The sequence below is a fragment of the Peromyscus leucopus genome, chromosome 12 (assembly GCF_004664715.2).
Source record: "Peromyscus leucopus breed LL Stock chromosome 12, UCI_PerLeu_2.1, whole genome shotgun sequence".
Classification (NCBI taxonomy): Eukaryota; Metazoa; Chordata; class Mammalia; order Rodentia; family Cricetidae; genus Peromyscus; species Peromyscus leucopus.
In genome coordinates, this window is record NC_051073.1 from 28,472,713 (window position 1) to 28,497,567 (window position 24,855).

The following is a 24,855-nucleotide window of genomic DNA, read 5'->3' on the forward strand; positions in this document are numbered from 1 at the left end:
ATGTAAGTCCATGTATAGCCAAAAACCAGTACTCATAAACCACAAAATTGTTTACCATAATAAAAATGCAAAAGAATAGTAACATAAAAAAATACCCAAATATGCTGGGCCGTGGTTGTGCACACCTTTATTCCCAGCACTCGGGAGGCAGAGCCAGGTGGATCTCTGTGAGTTCAAGGCTAGCCTGGTCTATAAAGTAAGATCCAGGACTGGCACCAAAACACCACAGAGAAGCCCTGTCCCAAAAAAACAACCCTCCCTCCAAAAAACCAAATATATCAACAGGAATCCAAACATCTACAAAAATACCATTGAGTTCCTTTCATGTTGGCCATCTTCTACTGGATATGGAGCCTACCCTTGAGTGTGGTTGTACTTGAATTTATTACCAAATAAAGAATCCTAATTGAACTTTTTTGTTACATACTTGATGCTTCACACCCTTAACTTCCTTGTTTCTCGCATTTCTATGAAGAAATCCAATTAATAATTAAAATTGTTCATGCACTTGTCTTTCACCCTTCTTAGCATCTTCACTTTATAGTCACAGCATGCATTTTTTGGGGGGTGGGAATACCTCACAAATATTTTTTGAATTTGTTCTAATAAAAACTTACCAGCACCGCCCCCCCTCCAAAAAAAATGAATGGTGAAGGTTAAGTTCTGCTTGAATGGTAAATATGCATTACCCACTAGGAATTGGGCATTTGTCTGAAATCTTTTCTTTCCTGGAACAGAATATTTTCTTTCAAATTTCATCATAGATAAAAATCTCTAAAATTTTTTACTTTCCTCATAAAGGATTTTCTTACATTAAAAATGATTTCCAATTCTTTACTTCTTTATGGGTGAATGTACATATTGTGTCCATGTTCTCTTTAACCAGGAAAATGAAACATTATCTGCTTTATAAAGACGCCAAGCAGTTTTCAGTACTGCTATGTGACAAAAGCCCCAAATTTTATGCACGTTTAAATAATCCCTTTTCACTGGAAGCCTTTATATGTGGACTGTGGGTAATTACTATTACTCTGACTATGCTTACAGTCATGAATTTCAGTCTGAGATCGAAGCTGGCAAGCTGGGTAACATCCACACGGGATAAAGCCTCAGGTGCATGTGTGGCATCATGTTCACAGTGACTCTTTTTGTCATTGCTGATTTTGTATGCACGTTATCTAGAAATTCATTCTGTCCATTGTAGTACACTTATGAACATTCACTTTTTGATGCTTATTATTGACTTTCTTTGCTCCTCAACAGTATTTTTATACTATATTACTTAATATTGTCCATTACAGAATACAATTTTCATTTTTGAAACTAAGGGAATGTATATATGGATTGATTGATCCATTAAAAGTACATTTAAAATTTATTAACAGTATAACATTAAAATAAATTATAATACTGTCATATTAGCTAGACTACAGGAACTTCTTGTTGCAAAGGATAGTCACATAGAGAATTAGTTTTTGTTTTCTAAAGTATCAGAATTATAGAAGCTGCAATACATATAATCTTTATATTCTAAATAGGAGTTTTCTTTTTTTAATGATTTTTTCAAGACAGGATTTCTCTGTGTAGCCCTAGCTGTCCTGGAACTCACTATGTAGACCACCCTGGCTCAACCTCCCAAGTACTGGGATTAAAGATGTGTGAAACCATACCTGCCCGAATGAGGATTGCATTATAAATTTCCTTAGAGATTCTTTCCTAGTATCTGAGCTATGTATATTTTGAGAATAAGAATACTTAAAGTTTGATAATCACTGAACATAAAACTTATACTTTTTAATATAATACTATATTATTTTTTAAAAAAAATTGGTAAACTTTATGCTTCATAAGAGTTTATACTGTCTATACACATGCTAAATGTCAGTATTATCCAGTTAGACTGTAAGTAATGATATTATATTGATACATTGATTTAAAATGTCAATACCAAGTTTAATGACAAATAATTGCAATTCTATCTTTTAACGTATTTGATCCTGGTAAAAAGCAAGACAAAATTTGCCAGTTATCTGGAACATTTGATCTTGCAAACTTCGTACCATCTTCTGTTTCTCCTTTATCCAATGGTGACTCTTAGAAGCTCCCATTCTCTATTTTCTTTCTTTGACTTTTGCCTAATACAGATAACTTATAGTAATAGATTCATACATTATTTGACATTTGATGACTGACAGATGAGACATTCTGTCTCGATAATTTTTAGTTTTATTTATTAGCAAGAATGCTTTCTTGTAAGTGTAGATATTATAAGATTTTACATGTATATCATATTTAATTATCAATTCATCAGTTGTTGGATATAAACTTTTACCTGTTGCAATGTTTTACCTGGAAACAGTGTCTTAGTGGACAGAAGAATTTTAATATCCTTGAACAAGCTTATTAGATTGATCTTTATTAATATCCTAGAGTGAGATTTCAGAGTCATAGAGAATTTTTGTTAAATTTTATGGGTGGCCTTGATTCTGGTTTTTTTCCCTGTAAATTTTATCACTTTGACCTCTAGCAATCATATGTAAAATTTCAAATTTCTCGACATCATTGTCAGAACCTGCCTTGATTTTTAATATTATAGTTATCCTAACAGATGTGGGACAAAAACACCATTTTGTATTTTTAATATATTTTGGCAATGGCTATTGATTTTGATCATTTATATCATATTCATTTATGTCTACATGCATGAATTATTTTGAAATATTTTTTTCTATTTTAAATAACGCTATTTGTAATTTTATTTAAGATATATTATGTATATCTGTAACAGCTAAATCACTTGAGAATATTTTATGTCAGTCAATAGGCTTCCACATCACTCTGATGATTGTTGATTTGACTTTTAACTTGATGTATGATATTGGCATGAATTCAGACATATGGAACAATAAAACAGAAGAGACTATCCAGAAAACAAATGTAAGTTTAACTATCCTGAACAAGTGTGACAAGACTATCAGAGGAGAGAGTATGTTTTCAAATAATGCCATTGGGAAAGCTTGATGGAAGACATGTGTTAAGTGTTGGGACTATAAAATTCCAAAAAGACAGCAAACAGTGAATTCTTAATGGCATAGGTCCTAGAAATGATTTTGTGAATATGATAAGAAAAAGCACAGGAAACAAATGCAAAAGTAGCAAGTTAAATTAATGTATTTATGAAAAAGAAGTAAATACAGTTCCCAGTGAGGCCAAAAGTATAGGCTCTCTTTATATTGTCAGGGCTGTAAAAAAAATCAGCATGTACTGTGATTTTCATATTTCTCTTTCATATTCATTAATTCAAATAAATTTTAATAGTAATACCAAAACTAGTAGTTAGTAGTTAGTTTTCAACTCTCTCTCTCTCTTTCTCTCTCTCTCTCTCTCTCTCTCTCTCTCTATATATATATATATATATATATATATATATATATATTTGTGTGTGTGTGTGTGTGTGTGTGTGTGTGTTTCGATCATGATTATGTGTATGTATTTGTAGCAGTCTGGAGTATGTAGTACCTTCTATATTTCTTATGTTACTTTTTAAAAGCTTTCCCTGACAGGAAAACCCAATGATTATGCAAAAGGTTAAGCTTTTATATATTGGACATACATAAAGATTTAAATTTTTTCATTCTTTCATTCTAGATGTTTGAGATATTGTTTATTGTTCATAATTATGGTGAGTCAATAGAACCTTGTTCAGATAGGGGAACTAGGGATGTATTTGTATTCCACATGAGAAATTCTTTGCTTTTCAGTTTACCGCCCTTAAATTTTATAATTGCCTTTGGTTGATCATATCTGTACAACACTTGCTATTTTGAATAACTTTTACCAGTTTTTGTTGTTGTTCTGAGGAAAAATTTTATTTCATACTTATTCCTTGTATTTAAGTTGTTAGTATTTGTCTGCCAGAAGATAACATTAAATCCCTAAACATTACAAATATGACCATGACTTGAAGATGCTCTGAAGGTACAGTGGCAGATACATTTTTATTTATTATTCAAATGAGATTTCTTCTCCTATAATATATCCTGATTACAATCATCCACACACCTCCCATTTCCTCCTCACACCTGCTCACATCAGGATTCACCCCTTTCTGTCTTTCTTTGGACAACAAACAGGCATCTAAGCAATAAAAATAAAATAAATTAAGATAATGCAAGAACTAAAACTTTGGAATTGGACAAATGAACAAACAAAAATAGAAGTGGAAAAATCCCAAGAGAAGGAAAAAAGAAAAAAAAAAAAAAAACCTTACTTGTTCAAACTTTCAGGAATCCCACAAAACACTAAACTGGAAGCCCTAAAATATATGAAAGAACTTGTAGGATAAACAAGGAGACGGGAAATATAGATTTTATAAAATAAATAAAAATAAATGACAAAATTAAAAAAAATAATAAAAACAGAAAAGCCCTGACATGACATTGTGAGACTGTGAGACAAGAATGCTTCAAAGATACCAGTGAGTTCATTTTCTGCTGTTCATCTACTGATGAACATCATCCTGCTCTTAAGAGTAGTCTGTTTCCCCACTGAGACTCCCTTGGAGGAAACTAATTTCTTATTTTTTATCTCTTTTGGTTTTTCCAGTCAGGGTGTTATAGGATGGTCTGTATGTTAAATTGCTCTGATTGGTCAATAAATAAAACACTGGTTGCCAGTGGCCAGGCAGGAAGTATAGGCGGGATAAGGAGAGAGGAGAATTCCGGGAAGTGGAAGGCGGAGGAGAGAGTCATCACCATGATAAGCAGCATGTGAAGATGAGCCACGTGGCAAGGTATAGATTTATGGAAATGGATTAATTTAAGATATAAGAACAGTTAGCAAGAAGCCTGCCATGGCCATATAGTTTGTAAGCAATATAAGTCTCTGTGTTTACTTGGTTGGGTCTGAGCGGCTGTGGGACTGGTGGGTGACAGAGATTTGTCCTGACTGTGGGCAAGGCAGGAAAACTCTACAGGTTTCCCTGTGTAGCTTTGTGCCTTTCCTGGAACTCACTTGGTAGCCCAGGCTGGCCTTGAACTCACAGAGATCCACCTGGCTCTGCCTCCTGAGCTCTGGGATTAAAGGCGTACTCCACCACCGGCCTGGCAGAAGAAATTAATTTCATTCCAAGTGTTTATCAATTGGGATTGCTTCAGGGTTAGTGATGAGGCCATGTGTCTTTCAGCTTGAAGGCCCTATTTAGTTCAGACCCCTGCAGAGCCTGTGCGTACTGCCTGAGTTCTCTGTGTTGATCATATGTACCTAGATCACTTTGATTGAAAGTGCTTTGTTTTCATGGTGTTCTCCTCTGGCACTTGATTCATTCTGCCTTCTCTTCTGTGGGGCTTCCCGAGCCCCAAGGGGAGGGATTGATGTAGGCATGCCTTTTAGAGCTTAAGTGTTCCAAGGTCTCTCATCATTGCACACTGCCAGCTACGAGTCTCTGAATTTGTTCCCATCTGCTGCAGGAAGGAGGAAGTTTCACTGATGACAGCTGAGCAAGGCAATGACCTCTGAGTATAGAAGAATATTGTTAGGAGTCATTTTGCTGCTACGTTTTTGTTTTTTTTTTAGAACAGTTGTATTTGGTTTTAACCTTTGTCTTTGGCTATGTAGTTTCAGGTTTTTGATCACCCAATGAGCAGTGTTTATTGATCACTAATATTTTATTTTTGTGTTGTGTATTTGTGATTTCGTTTCTTTCTCCTCTTGATTTGCTGATCTGGGATTATGTATTTCTTTTTTTTCCCCCCTTGGGTGTTGTTTAACTCTTCATATTGGTATTTTCCTTGTAGTGTCTTCTATAGAGCTGTATTTCTAGATAAATATTTCTTGAGTTTGGTTTCATCATGAGATGTCTTATTTTTCCCATCTATTGTGATTGAAAGTTTTGCTGGGTATAGTAGTCTGAACTGGCATTTGTGAACTCATAAAGTCTGTAGTATGTATCTTCAGACCCTCCTGGCTTTTAGAGTCTCCAATGAGAGGACAGCTGTTACTCTAATAGTTCTGCTTTATGTTACTTGGTCCTTTTCCTTTGCTGCTTTTAATATTCTTTCTTTGTTCTGTATATTTAATGTTTGTTTATTTTGTGTTGAAAGGACTTTCTTCTTTGTTCCAGTCTATTTGGTGTTGTTTATCAATCCTGTACCTTGATAGGCACCTCCTTCTTTAGGTTAGGGAAATTTTCTTCTATGGTTTTGCTGAAAATATTTTTGTGCTTTTAAGCTGTGGTTTTTCTTTTTTCTCTCTTCCTATTATTCATAGATTTGATCTTTTCATAATGTCCCAGATTTCCTGTATATATTGTATCTGACTATTTCATATTTAACACTTTATTTGACCAAGGTATCAATTTCTTCTTTAGTTTCTTCAATTACTAAAATTCTCTCTTACAGGTCCTGTATTCTGTTTGTGAAGCTTGCCTCTGAGTGTCCTGTTTGAGTTCCAGATTTTTTTTCATTTCCAGATTTCTCTTAGTTAGGTTTCTTTATTGATTATATTTCAACTTTCAGATCCTGTACTCTTTTATTCATCTCCTCCTACTGTTTATTTATATTTTCATAGATTTATTTAAGGGATTTATTTATTTCTTCTTCAAGTACTTCTATCATACTCATAAAGGCATTTTTATGGTCTTTTTCTTGTTCTTCAGCTATGATGAAATACTGAAAGCCTGGTGTAATACAGTTATTGGGCTCTAGTGCAGACATAATTCTGGCTGCTGTTGTTTATTTTGCTTTTGTGTGTGTCTGTCTAGACATCTGGGCTTGGGAATATTGTAATTGTAGGTGCTGGTATTTGGTCTTGATTTTTGTTAGCTGTGTGTTTTGATCCTTGGTTTCTGTTTCCCTCTTTTTTTTTTTTTAATGAAAGTGTGAACACTGTGTGTTGCCTGATAGAAAATTCTCCTGGGAATCTTATAGGTTTGACTGTTGAGGGTTCTGGGGATAATGTGTTCGTCGGTATTAGGAGTTGTTGCTTAAGAATGGATTTGTGCTAGGAGTGAGGAAGCAGAGGGTGTCTAAAGGAAGGAGGAGAACAGGGTGTTCCACTAGGATCTATTTAGTCCCTGGGTATGAGGGAGAGTGAGGAGAGGTCACAGCATGTGCTCTGCTACACAGCTAGGGATTAAACTGGGCCATTGGCCATGGAGGAATGGAGGGAGGGTGAAGATTGGCTGTTATCCTATAGGTCAGTGGATACCCAGGGAGTGCCTGTTGGAATTTGGTGCTGGGATAGACAACTAGCAGTGGAAAGAAGTTTGGAGGGGAAGATCTGGTCCACTGGAAGTGGGAGTGGTGGCAGGTAGGTCCTGCAGCTGGTGATCTGCAATAGAGTTGGGATACGGCTTTGGGACTGGAGTTTGAGGAGCTGAGGAAGATGCACAGGTCTGCAGTTAGTCTGCCTGCTGGAGTCAACTTTTACTAGCTTTTAATGCTTTACAACTAGTATAGTGTTTATTCATATTACAGTTTCTGAAAATTCAAGTGAATATCAAGGGGAAAAAAAGAAAAATAAAATATTCAAAATGCACTGCTGTTTCCTGTGTTTATTTAAATCTTTTATGTTTTGCTTCTGACCTAATATGATTTTTTGGATCTCAAAAAACTTTAGAATTTAATATGTTGAAAAAAAAATCTTAGTGTATGCATTTAAGGTTAGAGTAATAATAAGCCTACCATTTACTGACTCATCTGTAGAAACAAGTTTTTTCTCCTGAGAGCTGATAGAAACATGCAATATGTACACATACTATCTTTAAAATCTTAGTAAATGACTGGCCTTACTTTAAAAAAATGAAGAAAAAATTTTCATAAGTCAGAAATGTCTTAAAATGTTCTTGCTTCCTCACTGTCTGAAGCTAATTATGTTGCAAATATTTTCCATAGGAAGAAAGATTTATGATAACATGTAAATTAAATGCATTATGAAGTACAGATGGCATATTAATGTATTTTCTGAGAACATTTTATTGGAGTGGCATTTAATTTTTTTCTTTTTTGGAAAAAATGTCAAAAAGTCTATGTTATGAGCAATAGTAGATAAAAATAGACATCCAATGTGGTCTTTACTTCCTCTTCTTCAGTAGCTCTGTGATGATGTTTAGTCAAAGGGTGTATTGGGAATAACTTATTCTCACCACTCATTCAGCTACACAATTGTCTTGCTTTCTTTGGGATCTGTCTTTTGAAAGGTAGCATGGTAAGCACAAAGAAGTAGTGTGTAGGCTAAAAAGAAGTACTTTATTTAATTAGGTACAAGGGGAAAATGTCTCTATAAGTGGGCACTCGTACAATTTAGAATATTGCAAATATCTACCTTCTTCAGGTAATTAGACAACTCATTTTCAAGATTTTCAACCAAATGTTTTTATCCTCAGAAACGTTGATTCTTCTAGTTTGTAATATGGTTTTATATGCACGTGCACACACACATACAGACAAAATGAATAATATGACAAACACATCAACATCCATATAATTATTTGAATATTTTCCATATCTCAGTAATTAATTCAGGAATTTTAAGTATTTACATAATGTTGACATTGTTCAATCTATTTTTGATAGACATTTGGAGTTGTTCCAGAACCTACTAAAATGGTATTTATTCATATATCTACATCTATATCTTCATCAATATCTAAATTCTTAAACAACAAGTAGTTTGCAATTTTTTCTATAATGTAGAAAAATATTCTGAATTGAAATCAATATTTCTGAAGTTATGAGACAAACTTTTTGGAATTTGTAGTTCATTACACTGAAAATTATAAATATTCTTTTAAAAAAATTTGGTCGCTGGGTGGTGGTGGAGCATCCCTTTAATCCCAGCACTTGGGAGCAAAGCCATGTGGATCTCTGTGAGCTTGAGGCCATCCTGATCTACAGAGCAAGATCCAGGACAGGCACCAAAACTACACAGGGAAAACCTGTCTCAAAAAAAAAATTGGTCATGGTACTGTAGGAATGAAATGATATAATATACAGAGCATAGCATTATTATAAAGTTTTTGTGAAAAAGAATATTCAAATTATTGCAAAGAAATGTATATTACATATATGTATTTTTATATATGTAATTGTATATATAACCACAACTATAAGAATATTCTATCATCATGGAATTATTATGTCGAGGAATGTCTCAGAATGTATGTTATTTTCAAACACTGAAACATTTATAAATATTTTTATTAAGAAAAGGGAAATAATGTCTTATAGGGTAGCAGAATTTTCATAATGTTGCATATTAGAAACTATCTCAATGTCCAGAAATAGAGGATATAACATGTTTGCTCAATATATAGATGCTGTAAAAGTACTTATATTCAATGTAAAACAAGGTTATTGACTGAGGTATACTGCAAAATTACCAGTACAATTATGAACCTATGGAGAACCAGAACACTAAAAAAACTATTACCCTTTTAACAATTCTGTGAAAATTATGTGATATTATTTTAATTCATAAAGTTGATATAATATGCTTTTAAGAGTGGGTACATGTTCCTTTAATAGACAAAGGAGAAGGCCCTAAGTTCCTGACTAAATAAATAATTAAACCAATGTAAACTAGATAATTGATTCAAAATAATGAACAACATGAGTTAAGAATGCAACTCTACTGAGGAGCTTTTATATGATGGTTAGACATTTTTGAGAGTAGAACTCTGTGGGATGCAACTCATTTCCCTTGTCAGCTCTGAAGCAGCTGCAGATATTATCCATGTAGTACATCTGTCTCTTTTCTCTCATTCTTCCCTTGTTCATCAAATTGAACACATAGGATGCTTTAAAACAAGGCACAGTTTTTGTTGTTTCATTTCTTGACAAAACATCTCTGTTAGTAACATAATGTTATGGGAAGATGTAGTGGTGTGAATGAGAATGGCCCCATAGGCTCACAGATTTCAGTGCTTGGTCACGAGGGAGAGGTACTATTTGAAAGGCTTAGGAAATATGGCCATGTTGGAGTAAGTATATTATTGAGGCAGGCTTTCTGGTTTTCAAAAAGTCCAATCCAGGTCCCGTGGCTCTCTTTTCTCTTGTGCTATCTTCAGTTCCACATGGAGAACTCTCAGCTACTTCTCAGGCACCATGTCTACCTGCATGCTGCCATGCTTCCTGAAATAATGACAACAGACTGAACTCTGAAACTATAAACCAGTCTCAATGAAATGCTTTCCTTTGTAAGATGGTCATGATGTGTCTTCACAGCAATAGAACACTGAGTAAGATGAAGGAGGATGTTAGTTTTATAAGTAAATAATTCTCACTGATTTCCAGTGTGATAGGTTTAGACAATTTAGATGTGCCCATTTTTAACAGTGAATTTTCTAGTTCAAATATATTTGTAGTGATGTGGCTATTTTACCTGTGTGCCTGGAGATACTCTTTACTGAATTTCCTTTAACAATTGAAAATAATTTCTGAAAATGAAGAACAGCTAGAAAAAGACATAGGCTGCATGTTCACATAGCTATTTTTTTTCATTTAGGTCTTTACTTTGTAATTTGTAGATACTCTGTTATTCCAAAGTTTCAGTCAACAATAAGAACAAAACATTCAATTCTCTTCTTACATTTCATGCCCCATGTAGTAAGATTCAATTAAAAGAACTTGAGAACATTAATTTTTTCACTACACATTAAACATTTAAAATCATGATCTTATTTTAAGATCTAAAAAAAATATAAGGAGCTCAGTAATATCCACTACATAGCTTAGCGTTGACCTCAACAGCTTTAGAAGCCCAACACAGGAAAATCATGAGTTGTCTTTCATCTCTGTTCTCATGGAAGATATGTGTATTTTCTGTCTATTTATATTCATAATGTATTTTATGAAGTGTCTTTCTAGTATTTGTTTTGGTACCATTATTAGTTTTAATTTCTAATCTCCATATATCTGCATACTGTGCCTTTCACTTTATTGTGAAATTCTGATATATTTTAAATGTTTCTTTCTTAATCTCTCCCTCACTTCTTCTCACCTCCCAGCCCATTTCTTCATCCCTTACTACCTTCCTTCCTCTACAATCTAGACTTACACTTTCATGCATGTTACATGCTTTGATTTTTTTCTTACTCTTTCATTTTCCTTTAGAACTTATCATTATACTGCCTGCAAGCTCGCTGATATCTTAGTAATGCACATGAGGCTGATGTGTTTAGAAGACCGTCTTGTCTTTATTCTCTATTTTTTTTTCTGGAATATCTTTGATTCTATTTTGTTGTTTGTTGTTTGTTTTGTTTTATTTTGTTTTGTTGAGACAGGGTTTCTCTTTGCAGCTTTGTACCTTTCCTGGAACTCACTCTGTAGTCCAGGCTGGCCTTGAACTCATAGAGATCCGCCTGGCTCTGCCTCCTGAGTGCTGGGATTAAAGGCGTGCATCACCACCGCCCGGCATGCCACCACTGCCCAGCAAGAATATCTTTGATTCGTTATGGTCCTCTTTCACCGGAAATCACTTATCTGATTACACACACACACACACACACACACACACACACACACACACACACAATTTCTTTTTGACATTTTAATAATAATGATTAAAATTACACTTAGTGTTGGGATATTCAAATCTTTTTTTTAAATTTTAATATAAACATGACTTTTTTTACTTTTTATATGTTTCTTAGATTTTATTGTCAGTGGTGTGTGTGTGTGTGTGTGTGTGTGTGTGTGTGTGTGTGTGTGTGTACAGGGTGCATACTTGCTAGCATTTGGGTGTGTGAGCCTGTATATGTGTCTGCCACAGGTGTAGATGTGGAAGTCAAAGGGCAACCTTGAGTATTTGTTCTCATTTGCATTTTATTTGATATAGGGTTTATTTTTTATTATTTTTATGTGATTCTATGTGTGCCCAGCTAGCTGCTTTCCATGATCCCAAAGATCCTTTCTCTTTAGTTCCCGTTTCACCATAGAAACACTGAGATTATAGATGCCTACTGCCATGCCTGACTTTTTTGTGGGTTGGTTTTGAACCATGGTCCTCATGGTTGCATAGCAAATGCTTTCCCCACTTAACCATCTCCAGAGTTAAAGAGTTACTTTTAATTGGATGCCTGACAAATGTCACAGTGTGTCAAATAGTAGAGAATAAGCAGATGCTAACAATTGGACATGTTTCTTTTTCTGCTCTTATTAGAGTTTATATCAACCTAGTAATGAGTTTTAGTTTCCATATTGCTTTATTTTGGGGTCCCACTACTTTCAAATTCTTTCAGTTCTGCTAGGTTGGATGGCAGGCTGCTTGACTGAAAGTTTTAATCCATGTTCCTGCCCTGCTCTCAAACTTTCAGTCTTAGTTAGACGTGTTACTGAGGGCTGCTCTTTTTTTTTTTTTTTTTTTTTTTTTTTTTTTTTTTTTTTTTTTTTTTTTTTTTTTTTTTTTTGCTGATTTGCCAGAGAGTACTTTTCCTCCCTACTTGTCTCTTTTTTGCTTACTAGCCCAATGTTTGGCCGATGTAGCAGTCCAGTGTTGTGATTCATCTTCAGGATTTGTCAAGTCAATTTTTTTCTTTACCTCAGACTTGGCTTTTACAGGAATTCTGTTCTTCCTTCTCATTCCTGTCAATCAAGTTTGCCATAAAGACTGTTGGATCTTTGTCAAAAGAATGTCAATTCTTATTTCTGAAATGAGAGGTTTCTAATTGTATATGTAGGCTCTACAGGTAGATGTCGGCTAGGAACTCACTTATATCACCTTAGAGCTTATAATTTCAGCAGCCTTTGTTCTCTGCATAACACTGCATCAGATCAGTCAACATTCCATCCTGATAGTGACCTCATTCCTTCATAGAGAGCAAAGGCAGTTGATGGCTGATAGAAAAGAGAAAGTCATTTTTCTTTGCAGGTATGGCCATTAGTAGGAAGTCAATATTCTAGTGGATGAAGAGAGAGAGATTGAGAGATTCTGTTGTTGAAGCCACCTAATCCACAGAACATGAACTTTATAGTAGCCAAAGCTGAGAATGGCCACCTCCTAATCACAGACCTCCAACTTTATAACTTTAGTGTGAAAAAATGTGCAGAGGTGGATAGCATGCTACTCTTCTAACCCCACATACCTGCAAAGTATAGAATAGTTTCGTCTGTAGTTATCTAGCTGCACAATGATAGAAGGAAGTCTAAACAGAGACTGAGATTGCTGCCTCCATGGCTTGTGCAAATATTAAAAATCAGGGATCAAAGAATGCTCCCAGACATTGGAAAAGAGAAGGAAACATTACTTTCTGAAGCCTCTGACAGGAAGGCAGTTCTGCAGGTGCTTTGATGTTCAGTCAATGAGGCCTCAGTAGGGCTACTCATCTGCGGATCTGCAATGTAGTCTGGGCATTTGAAAGTACTGGAGATAACGTAACACTGTAAGGAATGCAAGTTTTACATGACACCACCTCAACTAGTGCCTCGATCTTGAACTTCTAGCCTCGGAAAATAAGAAATTAACCATTCTTGTTCATAAATAACCCAATCCATGGCAATTTTATCATAGCTGGTTCTATAATACTATCGCTGTTGCAGTGGTTTTTAATAGCTTTGCTCTGTTTCTATTCTCCTATGGCAGTAATTGTTTTCAACTGTATTGTTATTCTGTCCATTCCCCCGAATCCTCTGCTATTTAAGAAAATGAGAGAGTTTGTCCTTCTTTGGTATAAATTTGATCCCCTTCCTTGGGCCTGAACTACAGAGGCAATTTCCTTTCTTCCCCAAGATCTTAGTACCTGTGCCCATCAGAGGAAAAGATACAAATCAAGATCTCCTCATTGGTTAATGTTTGAGATGCCAGTCACTATTGCAGTTAAATGATAAAGGTAATTATTAGGCATTACTAGGATAAGTATAGACAGGAAAATAAAGAGTAAATATTAGGACCCACACACTGCCAAAAGTTAAAGATCGATCGTCCTTCACAATCACAGTGCAATGGTGCTTCAGGTTTGCAGATTGAACTCTGATTAACATATAGAAACCTTGGCGATCTGTTTCAGGTAGTTTGAAGTACAAAATACTCTAGCTTGAGTGATTTATAGACAATTTAAATTACACAGGAATGTAGTTTAGAAGTCTGAAGTAATAGTACCAGAAAGTTTGGGTTCAGTCAATAGCTCTTTTCAACGTATTAGCACCCCAACTTCTTGTATCTTCACACAAAGAAAAGAAAGAAAAAAGGAAAATCTTTTCTTAGAGGCCCAGCCTTCCAATACTATACCACAACAAATGAGCATTTCTACAGTGTTTATTTTGGCAGGTGTATATATGTTTATACCAACTGATAGATCTTCCAAATAAAGGATTGGAAGACTATGAACACATAGATGATTAACAACATCTGTGAGTTTCAGTGAAGCCTGAATTTGTGGTAAGGGTTGTTCATTTCCTTCCTTTTCCCAAAAGAAGTTTAGGAATATATATCTGAACAAACATAGAGACTCAAACGACAGTTCATCACTAAGTTTCACCAGAGCCTTGGTGAGGAGAATCTGTAGTTAGAACCAAAATAAGATAAATATAACCAGAGAAAAACTCAGTGTTACTAAAATTATCAAAATAAAAAAAAAAATGAAAAAAACCTGCAACTGAATTAAATTTACCCTTTGTTGCCATAATCTTTATGATGTAATAGATGAACATATTACACACACACACACACACACACACACACACACACATACATATATATATATATATATATATATATATATATATATCCCAAAACTTTTAAAAAGTGGGTATTTTGTAAACTGGAAGTAGGGATAGTAATCTTATAGAAGAGACCACAAGGAAAATTTTTTCTTCCACTCCTTTGAGGACACAGCAAAAGGCAATGACTCTGAAACAGGAAAGAAGCCACATCAGGCACCAACCAAGTCAGCCAGCATCTTAACTTGGACTTCCCACCCTCAGAAACTGAAAGTAGTAACATTGTATTGATTGCATACCACCCAGTTTATGCACTTCATCACACCAGAAACCATTTCATTCTTGACTCTGATATATGTTAGTTATCACAAAGGAATGCTAATAATAATGATGAAAGCCAGAACTTTTAATAGAGGAGGTTTTATGTTCAATAAACTCTTCAAAGCTTCAGGTAATCATCCACTCAGTAATGAAAATCATAATTAGCAGTAAATGGCTTTCTTAACTTAGATTCTGAAGGTAAACCTGTGAGATTTAACTGACTCCTTAAAATGTTTCAATAGAATTTAACCTTGTCTTCTAAATGCTCTGAAAATTATACTCTTAAGAATAAAACATCTATTTGGTAAGATGGATTATTTAAGGCCATATTAATTTTGTTGCAACGTTTATTTTGTTGTAATCTTTAATGCTTTAGAAGACATAATCATTTATGTTTCTGTCTGTAACTTGGAGATTTGGTGTGTATGTGTGTGTGTGTGTGTGTGTGTGTGTGTGTGTGTGTGTTGTGTGACAGAGAGAGTCAATACCTAGTGAAGCAATATATCAATATACCAATTCATAAATGATGAATCACAATAGTAGCTGTATAGAAGACTTCATCTCTTGATGAACCAAAGAGTTTCACTTCTCCTAGGCTAGCTGGTATGTCAGCTCTAAGGATTTAACTCTCTCATACTCCAATGCTGAGGTTACCAATATATGTAGCCATTTTGTTTGATTTTGTTTTACATGGGTGCTATGGATTCAGATCCTTATGCATGTAGACCAAAACATCTTACTCATTGAAGCATTATAAATAATTAACCATGTTTTTCATGAGTAACAGTTGTCTGGTTATTAGTTAGCCTATATGTTTTAAACATGAATTTTACATACTCATTTTTGATGTTTGCCCTATTTTAAAAGCTCATTTGTGTATCTTGATTATTTTCAGAAGTTACTTTTTTTTGTTTGTTTCACACACCAACATCTTCCCTAAAGTAATAAATCATACAAATTGCTTTGCCATTTTATGTACGGTTTTCCAGGAAATATTTTTAGGATTAATGATTTACCCTAGACTTTGGGATTTCAATTGACCATTGTATAACAGGGTGGTTAAACAGTAAGTATGGGGCAGCCCTTAGCTGTCTGGCTCCTCAGAAATGCCTGAACTGCAGGGCTTCCTCAAGATAATGTCAAATGCCTCAACAATGACATCTGACATTACCCTACTTTACATTATGTGACACTACAGGGCACGTGAAATGAGGTTATTCTGATTAGAATTCTTTAAACTTTTCTAGGAAATAATTTCTCATTTCAGGCTGATTCTATTTTCTGGCTCTGTGTACTATAAAAGTGTTGTCCCCTAACAGTACTAAAGCTTTCTTGCTGCTGTTAGTAGCATTTATCCTCACCTGTGAAGGTAAGAAAAGTTTCTCTGATTTTTTCATTTGAAACCTAACGTAGTCATCTGCTTTTACAGGGATGATAGCTTGAGTATATGATATGGAGATAGATCTCTGTTGTATTTCCTGACCTTCTTACACTTGATCATGCATAGGTATGGGTTTAATGAAATATTTCATTTTTTACCCGATATTGAATTTTCTCTCGTTTGTATTTTTCAGTGATCAGTTACTGAAGCACTATGTTTTATTTTGTTGTTGTTGTTGTTTTCATATTCAGATTATTGATCTAACACTTTTTTTTCTCATCAAAGTAGCCTCTCAGTAATAGAGCTTTTAGAAGTCATTGCATTGTATTCAGGGCATAATTTTTGTGTAGACACAGGTTAGTCCCAGAGAGTTTAATCAGAAACATTCCTCTTATGATGATGAACGTATTGGATTTGGAAACCAGATGATATGGGTCCAATTATGTCTCTTTCAGTGACCTTGGAACACCTTCAATCATCCTGTTTCAATGTGTAAGAACTGTGTCTAAAAGTCCCTGCCCATCCTATTTCACAAAGGCAGGTACACAGGAAAGCGCATCATAGAACACATGGCATAGCCAAGGGCAGACCATTCTTATTAAAACTACATTCTGTAAAGTGCAGATACATGAAAAGTTTCTCAGGAAGTAAAGAAAAAAACTGGTGAGGTCACATCTTGCAAACTTAAGCATTTCTGGGGGTTTACAGTTATCCTAGGGAAACTATTGTGCCCTTTATTTAGTTGGATGTTACAGTGCATGGGAAAGCTAGTGCTTTTGTAGCTTTTTATTGTAGAAATGGATAATCCCTATGTCATTCCCTAAGGGAGTAGGAGGCTATCAAAAGCTCTTCCCACACAACTCTCTCCAGCTGAGTTGATACACACACCTTTTCAGTTCAATGTCAAGCTCCCATTGAACTCCGTGTCAGTTGAACAGCAACTCAAATTTCTTGTGCCTTTTATCCCCAGTCTGCAGACTGATGCTGCCATCTTCCCACTTGCTGGGATTTCACTTCCTAGGTGCAGGGCTAGAATTTGACACAAACTTAGAAAACATTATATGTTCATTTCTACCAGCAGGTTTGCCTTTCTTTAATATTTCAATCCATTGTTCTATTGAACTAGGAGTGTTAGGAAACAAAGAATACAAAGGGTTCTTTCTCCAGGAAAATTAATTGGAATGTATTTATTTGTTAGCCATGTACTAATCTTGAACTTGAGTATTCATTGAGCTTCTTTCAAATCCATCTTCTAAGCTATAATATAGGACTACTAGGACCTGACAAAATTTGTGAAACCTATTTGCAAAAAATCACATGAAAGCATTTATATCTGAGCATAACTGACTTAAGATTCATCATAAGTAACATCAGGAAAATATAGAGAATACTTCCAAACAAAACTTGAGACAGTAGGCTGTCCATAAATTAATTGAAACAATGCAACTATATTTTAGCATGAATTCTGTAAATGAGGACAATATATGAATATACATTTTCTACCTTTTATAACAGTTTTAGAGCCAGATCTTTATTAGATAAAGACTAATATGTATTGAGGTAAAAAGAAAACTTCTTCCAAGATTTGCTGAGAAGCTTGGGTGAATATTATATCTTGTAGGTAGTATAAGGAAAGAAGAACGTCACAGGTAAGTGGAGTGATGGTCACTTGTGTATAAGCATGTGATAGAAGATCTGAAAGGAGCAGGAAGGAAATGACACAGATATAAGCAAAAGTACTATTTGAAAGTAATCTAAATATCTTTGCATATATTAGATAAAAATCATTTTAAATAATATTTTAAAATATCATTTTAAAGAGATGAGTAGACGCCAGTGCAAAAATACAGGCAACAACATAAAGACCTATGTGGCAACATCAGAACCTAGTGATTCTACACCTGCAAGACCTAAACATACCATGACAGAAGAAACAGAAGAAATCAACCCTAAAAATGACTTTAAGAAGATGATAGAGGCCCTTAAAGAAGAAATAAAACATTCCCTCAAAGAGGAAATAAAAACTTTCCTTAAAGAGGAAATGAAAAACTACCTTAAAGAGGAAATAAAAACTTTCCTTAAAGAGGAAATGAAAAACTCCATTAAAGAGGAAATAAAAAAACCCCTTAAAGAAATGGAAGAAAAAATGAACAAAAAATGGGAAGAAATCAAATCAAGCCAAGAAAAAGCAATTAAACAGATGAAAGAAACATTCCAAGATCTGAAAAATGAATTTGAGACAATAAAGAAAACACATGCTGAGGGAATGCTGGAAATAGAAATCCTGACTAAATGAACAGGAACTACAGAAACAAGCATAACCAACCGATTGCAAGAGATGGAACAGAGAATCTCTGACACTGAAGACACGATAGAGAAAATAGATTCGTCAGTCAAAGAAAACACTAAAGACAAAAAAGTCGTAACACAAAACATCCAGGAAATTTGGGACCCCATGAAAAGACCAAACCTAAGAATAATAGGGATAGAAGGAGAAGAATACCAACTCAAAGGCACAGAAAATATATTCAACAAAATCATAGAAGAAAACTTTCCTAACCTAAAGAAAGAAATACCTATGAAGATACAAGAAGCTTACAGAACACCGAATAGGCTGGATCAAAAAAAAAAAAAGTCCCCTCGCCACATAATAATCAAAACACTAAACACACAGAACAAAGAAAAAAAATATTAAGAGCCGAAAAGGAAAAAGACCAAGTAACATATAAAGGCAAACCTATCAGAATAACACCAGACTACTCAATAGAGACTATGAAAGCTAGAAGATAATGGACAAATCTCATGCAGACACTAAGAGACCACGGATGCCAACCCAGACTATTATACCCAGCAAAACTCTCAATCACCATAGGCGGAGTAAACAAAATATTCCAGGATAAAACCAGATTTAATCAAAACCTGTCTACAAACCCAGCCCTACAGAAAGCACTAGAAGGGAAAATTCAACCCAAAGAAGCTAAACACATCCATGAAAAATCAAGCAATAGATAATCCCACACCAACATACACCACAGAAGGACAACACAACACAACCAAAAAAATAACAGGAATAAACAATCACTGGTCATTAATATCCATCAATATCAATAGTCTCAACTCACCTATAAAAAGACACAGGCTAACAGAATGGATAAGAAAACAGAACCCATCCATCTGCTGCATACAAGAAACACACCTTAACTTCAAAGACAGACACTACCTCCGAGTAAAGGGCTGGGAAAAGGCTTTCCAAGCAAATGGACCTAAGAAACAAGCTGGTGTAGCTATCCTAATATCTAGAGAAAAAGGATGTTTCAAAAGACAAGAAGTCTTGTGGCAATGCCTCAGTGGTCCAGGTAACTACTAGAACTCGGAAATCCACGACGGAGACTAAGGCAGCAGAGACGAAACACATAGATGTACATACAGGAAATAATAAAGAAAAAGTCAGTAAAGCCAAGAACAAAAGAAAGGTGGATGCTGAAGCCCATCCGTCAGATGAGCCGGTGAACAAGGAACCAGTGACAAAAAAGAAAAAAAAGATGGAAAGCAAATCCACAAATAGTACCGAGGTGCCAAAGGATGACAGCAAGGTGGAGGAGACTAAGGGGGACAATAAAAAGCAAAATACTTCCATTAAAAAAGGTGCAAAGAAGAAACCTCAAAAAGGTAAATCAAGTAAGAAGGGCAGCAGACCTGCTCAGGAGACACAGAAGGAGACTGCTCCAGCAGAGCCTCCTTCCATGGAGCTGGCTCAGGAGGAGGTCTCTTCTGGTCCTGTGCTCACTCAGGTGGTGGTCACCCTTACAGGCTCTACTCAGCCCGGGCTTCCTTCTCCCATGGATATTGCTCAGACTGGGCCTGCTCAGATGGAGCTGCCTTCTCCCCTGGAGCCTCCTCAGAGGGAGCCGCCTCCTCCCACGGAGCCTCCAAAGATGGAGCAGCCTCTTCCCATGGAGCTAACTCAGATGGAACAGCCTCCACCCATGGAGCCTGATCAGATGGAGCCTCCTCTTCCCATGGAGCCTGCTCAGAGGGAGCTGCCTCCACCCATGGAGCCTGATCAGATGGAGCCGCCTCCTCCCATGGAGTCTCTGTGGGGACATTGTCAGAAGAAGCTGCTTTGTCCTTTGGACCATGCTCAGGAGGAGGTTGTGTAGACAGGGCCTCCTCACATGATATCTGTTCAGAAGGAGCCTCATGCTGTCATGGAGCCACCTCTTCAAGTGAAACCAGTCACCAAAAGGTCTTCTCCCTGAAAAGAGAGTACCAAGGAGAAGTCAGGCATGCGGAGTGAGGTGGTGCGGCAGGAGCAAGTTCTTATTGAAGTTGGCTTAGTGCCTGTTAGAGATAGCCAGCTTCTGAAGGGAAGCAGGCGGCGCACACAGGATCTTCCAAAGGGAAACTCAAGAAGAGACGAGACACCCAAGGACCAAGAAATTGGCTCTGATGGGAAAGGAAATAAAATGGCCCCTCTCAAGAAAGTGGGAACAGAGGAAGCTGGCAAGAGTCTAGCTATGCTTGCTGCTCCCAAGGAATCTACCAGTGTCTTATCCTCGGAACAAAACTCAAATGGGTCAGGTGGTGAAACGTTACATGCTAAGTGTCAGACTGGTTCAGCTGGGCTTTGTGAAATGGAAGTGGACACTGAGCAGAACCCAGACAGTGTCCCTGTGAAAGCCTCAGCACCCGAACCGGCATCACCATTGCCTCCAGTCCCATCACCAACCGTAACGGCCTCGCCTCCTATCACTTTGACTGAAAACGAGTCACCGGACATTGATTAAGACGAAGGCATCCACAGCCATGAAGGAAGTGACCTGAGTGATAATATGTCTGAGGGAAGTGATGATTCTGGGCTGCATGGGGCTCGGCCAGTGCCACAAGAAGCAAGTTCAAAAAGTGGGAAGGAGAGGTTGGCAGTTAAAATAACCTAACTGAGGGAGAGTTTGTTTGTATTTTCTGTGATCGGTCTTTCAGAAAGGAAAAGGATTACAGCAAGCACCTCAATCACCATCTGGTTAATGTATACTTCCTTGAAAAAGCAGCCGAGGGGCAGGAGTAGTGAGCCGGCCAGCGGAGGGCGGCTTGTCACAGTTTGTAAGTAATGCCTGACTTTTAGTTTAAGGCAGTAGACACACACAAGCTCGCTTTAATTAGTGTCCAGTGCTGATTTTTAAGTGACATTATTTCCTTAGGACTGTATGTGTTACCTAGTGACTTGCAAAAACCTTAGCAAATCCTAGGGAGTTAATGTAAGAAAATAGATACTTAATCTGTTAGCTTGTGCAGTGCAGTGAAGAAAGGCGGGATGGTAGTTGATGTTCTCTGGGGTGTCTACCAGTGTGGAACCGGTCGGGTGTTCTGCCCTTTTTACTTCACTTGCTATTTTTAGTTCCTTGTTTAGGCTGATAAAAGTTGGCATAGCAAATTACTTGAAGAATTTGCTTGCTTTATATAAGTAAAGTTAGCACTTTAAGGTTTCTTTAGAGATGAGAAAAGACATTTAAATTGAAGAAAAATTCTTTCAACAGTGGACATTGTATCTGTTCAGGTATTGCTTCCTGACTTATGGTCGATATTTTGTGCTTCTATGTTAATCATTATGAAAAGTGATTTTTGGTGGGTTTTTTATTTATTTTTTTATTTTGGTGCTTTACTGGCTTAAGATGTTGCACATGGTTTTTTGTTTTTCTTTTTTAACCTATGCAGTTAATCCCCCCCCCAGAGATAGCATTGTGTTTAATAGTAACACTTTATACATAGATGCATGTTATTTTTTTTTCTTTTTGGGGGTTACTTTTAGGCTTGTTTGCAAAAGGGCCATTTTTCTTTGCTGCAGTTGTCTTTTTTGCAGAACAATAGTGTGTGCAAGTTTATGAGCAATGGAACATGCAGGTTCAATCCATTGTTTTAATTTTTTTATACTTAACCTCTTGATCTATGCCAGAAGCAGTTTCATGTAAGTTATTTTGATGGTGAGCATATGTGTAATTCTACAGCTCTCCGGGTCTGGTTTTTGCAGTAAGCCACTAGATCCCATATTGAACACAATTTAATCTCAGTATCAGCCATTAGAGTTTTTTTACTTTGCTGTTTCTAGCTTATTTCTTACAGAGTGAGAAGTCATTCTTTGAAGAGTTTCTTTTTTCAATAGATGGTTGATGTTGGGATGGTTACTCAAATCAAGTGATGAGTGATGAACTCCAAGTCATCCTTGGAAATAGCAAATCTGTAGCCCAACATAATTATCCTTTAAACTAGAGAATATCACTTGTGAGAAAGCCATCATGGCCACATGGCTGATCTAGAGTGGAGTGCTGAGTTCTGGCAAACAGCTGCATCTTTCTTCCAGTGAGTACCTGAACAGGGCTGATGTGAATTATGTACAGTCCAGATTTTAAGAATCATACTTTCTCAGGGATCTCCACAAACTAGTGGGTGTCCTCGCTGCCCCTGTGAGACAGCCTCTGTATGGGAGAGGCCTCACGTGACTTTATCCCTGGTGTTCCTCTGGGGACACCTGTGTGAGAAACTGCATGCTCCAGAACCAGCTCTCGTGTCCTTTGGTCAATGCTGGAGTGTGAAACAGTTCAACGTGGGATTTTTCTTACTGGTAGTAAACAAAGGATGATCCCAATAGGGAATCGTGACATTTTTTTTTTTTTGATGGTCATGTTCTGTTTTGAAATAACCTCTGTGTATTTCATTTATTTTCTTTTACCTGGCGATCTCTGAGCAGGCTTCAGATTTTGACAGTTGATGAAAGATATGATAAGCATTAATGTGTGGGTGAAAAGCTTGGAGAAAATTTTGAGTGAAGTTTTAGTTAAAGTTGATTGAACTTGGGATTGACTGGGAGGCCAAAGATTTAAAAAGCAGAAGATTCTCTCAAGACACAAGTTGTGTGATAATAGTGTGTTTTGTGTGTGTGAATGAGAATTTGTAAATGTTGAATTCTAGGCTCCGACAATCATTGTCAGTGCAGATCAAGCTGCAAGTATTTATGTTTTAAAACTTAAATTATAAAGCTAGTTACGTCTTTCTAACAACTAGTTTTAATGTTTATGAGCATATTTTACCTACATTGCCTTTTCAGGATGTTGAGAAAGATGCATTATAAGCACAGGCTGGAGGCTGGGGGCTAGATGGTTTTGAGGAAGAGGTCTTGGTGGACTCTTTCATAGAGCAAAGGGAAGCAATGCCTTCTGGGAATTGAGCTAAGTTTTAGTCTAGTCTTTAAGATTAGAAGTCAAAAACAAAAATATTAAGGAAATGAAAACCTAATTGATCTTTGAAGCATTGTTATGTGGAATTGAGTGGGACTTTTGAGGCCTTTCTTCCAGAAAACAAGGACTTGGTTGTCAGGCCTATATTAGGCCTAAATCTTGGTGCCATGTATTTGTACTTAAATTATTTCAATGGAAAGTGTCTTAGTGATTAGAACTTCTAGTGCAGTTTGGAGTTCTTCCATTTGAAAAATGTGATATTTGCATGGGAAAAAATTAAATAATATTTTAAAGACATATTATGTTTAATACGAGAAATACAAAAATTGCTGAAAATTTTAAGTAATCAAATACTGTCATAAATTACCTAGACGTTTCTTAATTAAAAAATACCTGGGAATTAGGAGAATCTGTACTAAGTTGGAAGGTTCAGCTATGAGACTGTGTTACCTATTTGTATTTGGAGAGGTGATGTTGGGTATTGAATCAGAAATGGAGAAAACGAAGTCATTTAACTCCTAGGCAAATAAGGCATTATTACATTGAACATTCATTATCAGCATACCAAGACTAACAGAAACTGGATCAAATCCCACTGTATGATCAGAATTCATTCAACCCTTTTAAAATTTAGGAAAATCTAATACAAATAAATAGTCATACAAAGTAAATGTGTCATACAAGAGAAAAAAAATAAACCTAGATACACATTTACCCAAAAGGTGGAAATTTTTCATTGTTTATTTTATTTTTGCAGCAGTGATTTCAGAAGTGTGCAGGTGTTATTCACCTGATTTCTCAGCTTTAGCTTGCAAAACTCTTTGTCTGTCTTGCTGAAACAGAACTCAACTACATAAGCCTCAAAAGTTGAGGTCTGGACAGGTTTTTCAGAATTGTTCTCTACCAAACCTACTTCTGAAAGCAGTTGTCAAATCAAACACAAATGCTTTGGCTCCAAGCTATTGAAAGCAAAAAAGACAAACACAAGAAGAGAATGGTTGACCCCGCTCAGTACTGCACTAGAGGAAGCTGCACATGTCAGTCATATCACTGCAGAATTCTTCCGGGAGCAGATGAAATATAAAAGACAAGAATCAAAAAAATAAGCACTGAAGCCCAGGAAAGGATGTAAGACCATGGAAGGGAAGAAAGCCCAGTGGAAAACAAAAGGCAGGCACAGTACAATAGAAAAGACCAGGTTTATTTTTATATAGCAGGAATTTCAAGCACTCAAGCCCCTTCCTTTCAAGTTGATCACCTCAAGGCCACG

At 36.1% G+C, this 24,855-nt stretch overlaps 1 pseudogene; it reads left to right on the forward strand.

The window, feature by feature from the left end:
• The first annotated feature begins 19,661 nt into the window (after positions 1–19,661).
• LOC114698192 lies at positions 19,662–21,421 on the forward strand (annotated as a pseudogene).
• The last annotated feature ends 3,434 nt before the right edge of the window (positions 21,422–24,855 follow it).